This window comes from Papaver somniferum, chromosome 3 (genome assembly GCF_003573695.1).
Source record: "Papaver somniferum cultivar HN1 chromosome 3, ASM357369v1, whole genome shotgun sequence".
Lineage (NCBI taxonomy): Eukaryota > Viridiplantae > Streptophyta > Magnoliopsida > Ranunculales > Papaveraceae > Papaver > Papaver somniferum.
In genome coordinates, this window is record NC_039360.1 from 46,939,536 (window position 1) to 46,951,064 (window position 11,529).

An 11,529-nucleotide genomic window follows, 5' to 3' on the forward strand; every position below is an offset into this window, starting at 1 on the left:
TCCGCAATATCTTTTTTCGCTGCGTCGATTAAGATTATTGTGAGGTGATTCATAATACTAGGCTGTTCTTCGGGAATATAAGTCTGGTTTATCAATTAGTTCCTGTTCACCTTGATTTATCAAAAGGCGGAACAAAACTCGTAGGTATATTCGTGGGAGACGGATTTATCTATTACCGTAGACTTTTCTGTGTGATACAAATTTGTTTATTAAAGTCTTCGACTTTGGGTCGTAACAACTCTTAGTTGTGGGTGAGATCAGCTAAGAAAATCAAGTACGTAGTATCCTGCTGGGATCAGAGACGTAGGAGCATAACTGTACCTTGGATCAGTGTGAGATTGGTTGGTGTTCAACTACAGTCCAGACCGAAGTTAATTTGGAGTAGACTAGTGTCTGTAGCGGCTTAATACAGTGTGTGTTCAATCTGGACTAGGTACCGGAGTTTTTCTGCATTTCCGGTTTCGTCGTTAACAAAATTCTGGTGTCTGTGTTATTTATTTTCCGCATTATAATTTTTTTATTATAATTACAGTAAATCATACAAACGTTAATTCGTATTTACTTGATAAGCAATCCTATTGTGTTTGGTTAAGTCTGAACCTTTGTATCAAGTAAATATACTTCGTTGTTGTATTGTCTCGATCTTGTATCCATAAACGATCACACGAAGTGTGAACCAATTAGTTGCATTGTCTCGACTCAGTCCATAGACAATCACTTTCGGAGAAAGGGCTTATAGGTAGGAAAAGTTTTAGCTTGAGGTATATTTGGGTACCCTCGCCTTTTCACATATCCCATAACATATTGCAATATATAAAACCATAAAGATTAATACTGCAAACATCATCTTCCAACTCAATTTAGAATTTAAATAAATAAATCTAAAAACATTGCAAGATGAAACCGTTGGACATAGCTATGTGTACCAACAATACTGGCTATTCCAAACCCTAGTTATCCTTCTTAAACAAAAACAAGAATAAAAATTCTCTTAAGAAGTTTTACTAGACATCAAGACAAACTCGTAATGTACATATAAGATGACTTGTCCTTAGAGGGTAGAATCAATCTTTTTCGCCCGGATTTATACCAAAAATAGATACCAAAGGCGTATAAAAATATTTTCTTAACAAATAAGAACATACAAAGTCATTAACGACCATGCATCATAGTTCACATAAAATGATTGTGAAACATTCAAGAATCCCATAATAATGCGTACTACTGCCCATTCTTGAACTTCCTTCTTTGTAATTCACCAACAAAATTCTTTCAAAAGCTACAAATGAGCTTAGAAGAGTAGTACTCCACTAATCCAAGTGCTCAAGTCCAAGAGAAGTGGAACAAGTGCGACAAAAACGTAGAAAAACACTCAAAAACAAAGAGACAGGACAAACACCAATCTTAACTCATCCAAATTCAGGAATTCTCATATCCAATTTGAAGAGAATTCAAAAAGAATGAGGTCATTACGAGTTCGGACGAAGAAGTTGCGGCCAAAACAAGTTTAACCGAATATCGTCGTCCAAAGGCAAGTATGTATACGGGTTTGCAAACAAATTTTGACCTGGAGCAGTATGCAAACGGGTATGCGTACTTAAACCCCTGGATTTTGATGCATACTTGGTATGTTTACCATGAAGTCCAAGCATCCCGAACTACTATTTTCATACCTAAACATTTAAGAACCTTAAACAAAGATCAAGTTAGGTAGAAATGAACAATAAGCAAGGTATATGGATCATTATAAGTACACTAAGAAAATAAAAACACAAATATTGCTCAATTTTATAGACATACCTTTTTAGAAGAATCCAATCGAATTCTACATCCTTACCAAACCTAATCTGTATGCCCCAATTCTCGTGCTTCCCTCACCGTATACATAGTATGGCATTCCTTGGTGAGGATGCACTATAAAAACACACTCAAGTTGTGTTGAGGTGAACAATGTCTTGCTCACCACATGTAACTTTTGGATTATCATGAAAGAGATCGCTTTTAGAACCTTTCACATCCAATTCCATTTTTCCAAAAAACTTGTTAAGTTCCAACATCATGGATACCGCCTTCTCCATAGTCATGGAATTTTCTGGAAGATCATTCCTTTTCACACTCAAAGCATCATTGAATTTCTTTGGTACCCACTTTTGAGTATGTTTAGGAACAACCGAAACCTTCTTCCCATTACACTCTTCAAGATTTCTCGGAAGAGAATTGGATTGACAATTCTTTTGCAAGTTAGTCTTTCTCCAACTGGGAGCATCGGATCTTGTCTTCGTATTTACGAAGTTATCCTTTTGATAACCATTACGATTGTGAAAAGGATTCGTATGACGTTTATAGGAAAATATGGATTTATCACAATATTGCTTCATTTTCCTAAAGGTTGGACAGTTACAACCTGTAGCGTTAAGGGGATTAGTCTTAACATATGATCTTGGTTTCACAACTTCTTGTGATGCCCAAACAAGAACATCATGAAGTTTTTTATTCCTTATACGGAACTGACATCTCCTTTCCAGGTGATCTTTATTCCGCAATAGTGGCAAACATAAGGAATGTTCTTACCTCGATCGGTGTGTGCTGACTTTGGAGGCTGATATACTTTGCTCTTTTGAACCTTAACTGCCGATGAAGGTATTTCACTTTTGCCATAAGTGTAAACCTTTTGTTGAGAAGAATCACTAGCCTTGATAAATTTTACCTCTTTGCTAATACTTGGAGCATCTATTCACTTATAGCCCAATCCTCGTGTATCACGATGATTTTTACTTGCTCCTAGCATAGTGGTTAACTTGCTTGAACTAGTATTGTACTTTTTCAAGTCATTTTCCAACATCTTGATTTTATCAAGAGCAACAGCTAAATCAGCCACAAGACATTTTTCTCGAGCGAGAAAAGCGCTTTCTCTGTCATCAAAACTAACTTTTTGAGAGTTAATCCTTGCTTCAGATTCTGTAAGTTTCTCTTCCAATGAAAAGCACTTTTGATAAAGATTATCACATTCAAGTGACTTCATACGTAGGTTTTCCTCAGAATCCTTGAGGATCGATTCGTTAGAACGATTCGAAACATAAACACCTGTGTAACATCTTCTCAACTGCTTGTTTTTTCGACAGAGAGGAGTCAGAAGAGGTGTGACATGAGAAGTTGTTATCTTCTTCTTTTCCAACGAATTCAAAACCTTAACATACTCTGAGACTTCCTCATCAACCTCTCTATCAATATCTGAATCACCTTCATCAGAAAGTTCATCCAACTGTTCTTCTAGGAGTGTTTCCCAGTTATCAACAATTTTTACATTAAGAGAATGTTTAGATATTGACATAGATGTGATAGTTCTCTCAGGTGAATCCAAGCTTTGAAAAACATCTGGTAATTTCTGACCTGGTACGTTATTAGAGATAGACTCGTCCATAATCAGATCGCTACAAACAAGGACTTATAAGGTATTTAATGTGTTTTCCTGCTCTGATACCAATTGAAAATGTGGGGTCTAACAACCTCACCCAATATTTCGATTAGCAATCTGTATGGACTAACTCGAATATACTTTTAAGAGAATCAACTAGATAGTCAGACTCAATCTTAATGAAAAGATATATCAAGGAGTTAATATCTCTATCTCTCGATTTGATCTATACTCAAACAAATAGAAATCTGTGAGTCTTTATCAAATACAAGAGATATAAACTTGGATGGTACCAAAGACCAATATCCAAGTATCAATCAATTTCCAAAGGTTGGATTTCACAATTGATCGATACAACGCACAACCTGTGATATTTCAATTATATAACAAAATATAGTACAGAATAGAAATAACACATACACCAGAAGTTTTGTTAACGAGGAAACCGCAAATGCAGAAAAACCCCGGGACCTAGTCCAGATTGAACACCACATTGTACTAAGCCGCTACAGACACTAGCCTACTACAAACTAACTTCTGTCTGGACTGTAGTTGAACCTTAATCAATCTCACACTGATTCAAGGTACAGTTGCGCTCCTTACGTCTCTGATCCCAGCAGGATACTATGCAATTGATTCCCTTAGATGATCTCACCCACAACCAAGAGTTGCTACGACCCAAAGTTGAAGACTTTAATAAACAAATCTGTATCACACAGAAAAGTCTATGATGATAGATAAATCTGTCTCCCACAGATAAACCTATGAGTTTTGTTCCGTCTTTTGATAAAGTCAAGGTAAACATGAACCAATTGATAACCCAGACTTATACTCTCGAAGAAAAACCTAGAATTATCAATCACCTAACAATAATCTAAATCGTATGGTAGCGAAACTAGAATCACAAACGATGAGACGAAGATGTTTGTGATTTCTCTTTATCTTGCCCTATCGGAGATATAATCTCAAGTCAATTATTCAACTGAACTCGTACGATAAAAAATGGCAAGATCAAATCGCTCAACTACAAGAGAAGTAGTTTCATCTGGCTTCACAATCCCAATGAAGTCTTTCAGTCGTTAACCTACAGGGTCTCGAGAAGAAACCTAAGGTTAAAGGAGAACTGACTCTAGCAAAACCAAATAGTATCACACATGAGGTGTGGGGATTAGTTTCTCCAGTTGCTAGATGTCTTATTTATATAGTTTTAAAATCAGGGTTGCAATCCAAGGTACATTGGTAACAAAGCATTCAATATTCACCGTTAGAAGCAAAACCTGATTTAACAAAGCTAATATCTTTCAACCGTTAGATCGAAACTTAACTTGTCACACACAAATGAAATGTATTTCATTTAGGCTTGAGTAACCGTACCTAAACGTGTACACTTAGTTGGTTCAAAAATAGTTAACCAACGGTTAGCCATATGAGCACTTTCATATTAACCGTATTCATCTTCTTCACATAACTAGTTCAAATGACTCATAAGAAATAGTTGAAGAGTTGTTCAATTGCTTAGGTATTTATGAATAAACACAATTGAAACAAAATCGGTTTTATTCACTTGAATCAATTCATGAACAATATATCCATGGTTTGCAAAGATTGCATTCCTTATTGATTTATTGTTTAAGTTCATGAGCTTCCGATTTGAGAAATATAACCAGCTTGGGTACGGGTACGGGTACGATACCATAGCTACCATATTTGAGTTTACAAACTCAGCAGAAATTTTCGGTCGAAAACTTCCTTGGGTACGCGTACGTGTTTGCGTACCTAAGGTGTCTGGTTTGACATTTTGCAAACTTACAAAATCAGAAGAAAATTTTGGTTCGAAAACTTCCGCTGGTACGCGTACCCAACCTGTCTCCTTCACCAATACCGCATGCACATATATGCACACACTTGGTTTTCGGCACATGGATTTATACACTAATGTGCGAACACACTATATATGCTTATATCCATAGTTGGTTATGTAATATCAACTCTACATTTCATTCATTGAAACATTCTTCTATAATGTTTTAACAGTCGTTATTCACAACTATCGTCATCAAAGCTATTTTCAAGATTGAAACGTCATCATGACTTTCGTCATAGATAAAGATGAAAAGTGGTTAAAGAGAAAGCTTACCAACACATATTTCGAGAAAAAGATAGGCGAGTAAACTCGGCTCGAAATAGCAAATGTGTATGTATGAAAACTATCATACTTATACGACTTTGTCTCAAGAGTAGGAGATATAGTAGATAGACTTTTGAGTGATAGATAAGTTCAAGTCTCCACATACCTTTTAGTCGGATGAATTTCCACTGGTTCCTTGAGTAGTTCTTCGTCTTCGTAAGATGATCGCCACGGAGTCTGGAGCTCAACTACACTAAACTGTCCTAAACCGAGACTTAGCTATAAGTATTCTAGAAATCAAGACATATAGTTTTGACAACTAAACTTGACAAACATGCTTGAGATAGAAATGCATGCGAGTTAGACCGAGCAATGCTCTAACACAACCTGGACTAGTTTTCCAGATGGAGATTTGAGGCTGAATCTTGTGGTAGAGCATGGGCGCTCGACAAGAGAATATAGACTTGCCACTGACAGACTCCAAAACCGGGGAATCTATGGACAACTAAGACAAGATTTAACCAAGCACCTTTGGGATTTAAAAGGAGCAAGAGACGATGCGCGGGGGCGAGGTGGAGGCATAGGGAGAGGCAGATAGATGTTATTTTCAATTTAGTATTGTTGTTTATTTTAAAATTGAGGCAATTATATTAAAAATAATTTTAAATAAACGAGTACAATTAAATTAGACTAAACTAAACTGAATTAAATTAAACGACTACACTGAATTAAACTAAACTTAACTAAACAAGAATGAAAATCAGTTAACAAGAATTTATTCATCTTCGTTTTCTTCCAAGGCATCATCTTCGTCGTCTTCCACATTCATATACTGCCTGTTTGTTGAGGGGGGACTTGAGTTTGTTGGGGGGGGGGGGGGGGGGTTTGTTGTTGTTCGTCCTGGACTTGTTGTTGTTCGACCGCATCCATCTGCTTAGTCCATGCAACATATTTTCGTTCATTCATTATTGAAGTGTTCAAGGTGAGTAACTTGTTTAGCTTACTGAAAATGCGGGGTCTAACAACCACACCCAACAATTCGTTTGGAAATCTGAGAGGACTTACTCCAATACACTTTCTAGAGAATCAACTAGACAGTCAGACTCAATCTAGAATAAAGTATATCAAAGAGTTTAATATCTCTAACTCTTAATTCAATCCGCAATCAACAAATAGAAATCTACGAGCCCGATTGAATCTAAGAGGAGTAACTTGAACGGTACCAAAGACCAATGTTCAAGTGTCAATCAATGTAAATAAACAACCAAAGGTTGGATATTCTAATTTATTGATCTTAACGCACAACCTGTGATATTTCAATTATACAACAAAATATAATGCGGAAAAGAAATAACACAGACACCAGAATTTTGTTAACGAGGAAATCGCAAATGCAGAAAAATCCTGGGACCTAGTCCAGATTGAACACCGTACTGTATTAAGCCGCTACAGACACTAGCATACTACCAATTAACTTCGGACTGGACTGTAGTTGAACCCTAATCAATATCACACTGACTCAAGGTACATTTGCGCTCCTTACGTCTCTGATCCCAGCAGGATACTACACACTTGATTCCATTATCTGATCTCACCCACAACTAAGAGTTGCTACGACCCAAAGTCGAAGACTTGATATTCAAATATGTCTCACACAGAAAAGTCTATATGATCGAATAAATCTGTCTCCCACAGAAATACCCAAGAGTTTTTGGTCCATCTTTTGATAAATCAAGGTGAATATGAACTAATTGATAAACCAGACTTATATTCCCGAAGAACAGCCTAGTATTATCAATCACCTCCCAATAAACTTAATCGACCAGCGAAACAAGTTATTGTGGAATCACAAACGATGAGACGAAGGTGTTTGTGATTACTTTTCTATCTTGCCTATCGGAGATATAAATCTCAAGCTAATTTTATAATTGCACTCAATCACGATAGAAATAGCAAGATCAGATCACGCAACTACAAAGAGAATAGTTGGTATGGCTTCATAATCCCAATGAAGTCTTCAAGTCGTTAACCTACAGGGTCTCGAGAAGAAACCTAAGGTTAAAGGAGAATTGATCTTTGTTATGCAACTAGTAACACACAAGAGGTGTGGGGATTAGGTTTTCCAATTGCTAGAGTTCTCCTTTATATAGTTTTCAAATCAGGGTTTGCAATCCAAGTTACCTTGGTAACATAGCATTCAATAATAACCGTTAGATGAAAACCTGATTCAACCAAGCAAATATCTTTCAACCGTTATATCGAACTTATCTTATTACACACAAATGAAATGTACAATCATTTAGGTTTATGTAACCGTACCTAAACGTGTACACCATGTTGGTTCACAAATAGTTAACCGAGGTTAGCCATATGATTACTCTCATATCAACCTTATTTATCTTAACCATAACTAGTTCAAATAACTCAAATGAAACTAGTTAAAGAGTAATTCAATTGCTATATTATCATGGATTTATACAAGAACACAATTGAAGCAAAATCGGTTTGATTCACTCGAATCAGTACATGAACATTATAGCCACGGTTTGCAAAGATTGCATTCCTTATTGATAAATGTTTTAGGTTCATGTACAACCGATCTTATAAAGTAACCACTTAAGTATGCGTACGGGTATGCGTACTTAAGTAACCGGATTTGAGTTTGTTTTAGTTCTCATACTCAGCAGAAATTCTCGGTTCGAGAACTTCCGCCAGTATGCGTACGGGTACGCGTACTTAAGGTGACTAGTTAAGAGTTTGTCAATTCCCAAACTCAGCAGAAATTCACGGACGTGAACTTCCGCCAGTATGCATACGGGTACGCATACTTAACCTGTCCTCTTCACCAATTTCGTATACACACATATGCATACACTTGGCTCCCGGTTTATGAATATATACACTAATGTGCGAACACACTATATATGCTTATATCCAAAGAAGGTTACACGATTCTAAAATCTTTATTTCAATCATTGAAACATTCTTCTATAATGACAATATCCGTTTTCAGCATCAAAGCAATTTTCAAGATATTGAAATAATCATTATCGAAACATTCCAAGCCTTACACCAAATGATTGTATCACACAAACCATGTAAGATGTTACTCGGAATTTTTCTCATGATATAAGATGAACTTGGTCGAAGCGAAAGCTTACCAACACATATTTCGAGAAATATGTAAGCGAGATATACTCAGCTCGAAATCTCAAATATGTATAGAGAAAACTATATCGTAACACGACTTATGTCTCAATATAGGAGATAGAGTAGAAATAGACTTTCCAAGTGATAGATGAGTTTAAGTCTCCACATACCTTTTTTCGATGAAGTTCCACAAGATCTCCTTAGTAGTTCTTCGTATTCAAGTGATAAGCGCCGTGAAGTCTAAGCTCAACTACACAAACTATGTCCTAGTCCGAGACATCTATAAATAGGATAGAAATCAAGACTTATAGTTTTGATCACTAACATTGACAAACATGCTTGACATAGCAACGTATACGAGTTCGACCGAGCAGTGATCTAACACTTACAATCCCTGTAGTATTGTTCTCACGAAAGATGACTTTTTTGTTGATTATTTATAACAATACCACGGTCCCTGGCTCTATATGCTTCTATATGCATCTCGAATTCCTTGTGATCAACATAGTTGAACTCGCTTGAACCTCCTTCTAATGCTCGTTGGGCTGCGTCTCTCGCTGCTTTTGCATCTTTCTGACCACCTCCTCTTCTTCTCTTGATGTTGGTGTTAAAGTCTAGATTAGTGTTGTGTTGTTCCTGACTACTTGGAGTTCCATCAGGTGAGGAAGCAGGACTTCCATTCTGAAATCCTGCCCGATTGGACCATGTGGTGATCTTGCAGGCACTTGATGACCTTCTAGCAAGTATGGATTAAACTTGTTAAGCACCCTCAGAATAGTGAAACTAGTTTCATGTGAAGACTCGTTTTATGGGATCTTTGCCACTCTTCCCGACATCTTCGTTCCACATCTGGTTCGCCTTCACCACTTTTTTTGTCGTTCCACATTTGAGTGACCAAAGCTACATATTCACTGACGGCTGCTGAAATTGCGTGAACACGATGGGACAACCCATCGCCATCACGTCTATTGGGGTTACCCGTTTCTTCACAATTTTTTTTTTGTAAAATCTTATCATAAAAAGTTTTTTTTCTTGATAAATACCGTTGATGTCATCTAATGTATATAATATATTATTTCTGCAAAGTGACTCGCCTTCATCCATTGTATACTTGACACCACGAATTCTTGTGTTTCGTGGTGTTTCTTGTTGTGATTGTTGTTGTGTTTGTTGTGGTGTTTGTTGTTGTGATCGTTGTTTTGAGGATGTCATATTTGTTAGAAATGAAACTTATAGCGATGAGATTTTTTCTGGTAGATTGAATTGACATGAACAGTTTTGTTTGAAATTTTTTTTAGAGATGATATGAAATTGTGTAATTTTGAAGTAGTGATGAAGAAGGTGTGAGTTTTATGTTTGGAGATGAACTGAATTTATAGGGAAACAAAAAAGAGCATCAGCCATTGGATTGAAGAAGTTGTTGGCGCTTTTTAAGATGAACACTGCGTGATAATAAAAAGCGATGGCGTTTCAACTATTTGCGCGCGCTGGAGAGACAAGCACCAACGTTTCTAGCTCAAACCCAGCGCTGGAGCGAAGCTCGCCCGTCTTTTTATCAAGCGCGTGCTACATCATCCAACTCAATGAACAAACCAACAAATTTGTTGGTTTGAACATCCATTTTTCATGTTTATTAAGTCCATAGTGGGAGCAAAATGAACAAACTTTGAGTTTGTTCATTCCATAGGAACTGCTCTAAACTAATTTCAGGTGCAGAACCCCTTATGCAAAAGATTTAGAAAATGATTTAAGTATTATTTTATTTTTTAGTAATTCATAAGTTGAATTTAAATCTCATCAAAAGTTACTTGAACCTATGACAGATCACTACATTGTTTGTTTGGTTATGACCTGGATCGAGTCAAGATGTCAGATCGTTTGTTCTTTTCATTTCCAGAAATCTGAATGGAAATGTGACTCGACTCGTTTGACTTTGTGGTATTTAAGTCGGATACAATTTTCTGCAACCGCAAGTCAGATTCAGATTTAATGAGTCAGATGAATCATACTCAAACGAGTTTGTTGAGTTATTAGAAGAAAAAAAAACAAAAAACAAAAAACAAAAACAAAAAACAAAATCAAAAACAAAAAAAGTATGTAAAATATTGATATATGATGTTGGAAATTAAATGCGGTTTCGGTTTCTCGGAAATTATGTTACTGGAATAAACAAAATACTAACAAGAAGAGAGTTGGAAAGACTTATCGGATTGGTTGATTGAGGCGAGGTAATCCTCTTTACTTAAAGACAATTCATCCCCGCATACGGTGCTCACGGTTTTATGGATATCGCCTTCCAAGATACAACGATCACGCCTTATAGTAAGTAGCACTACAATACTTTTAGGCCAGCGAATGTTGACAATTACTGTGCTCTTAAATGACTCTGACTCTTGAGATAAACACTTGTTTTCTACTTCTCAAAAACTTGTGAAAAACCCATGCAAAACAACTCTAAGAGATGGGCTTATATTGAGTCAATAGTGACTCTACAAGGTGTCTTTTCACCAATAGGTGACTCCTCATGGCCAATGATGACTCTCCATAACACCTATTCATGACTAGGAGGTGTCTTATGGTGAAAAGCCATAACCAAACACATCTCTTGGAGTTTAAATCTTTGAAAACCATTTTTCTTTCATATAATTATTTTTCACTAAAAATTCCAACATACGAAACATTCTTTACATAGAATTGCCAAAAATTGACATAAGTTATTAAAGTTTAGGCTCAGTTTTGCTTTACAATTTGCTTTATGACCGAAAAGAAACGTGAAAAATGTTTGCAAGAGACGAGAATAAAGAGAGTAAGAATTTGGGTCTTACAAAAACATTAT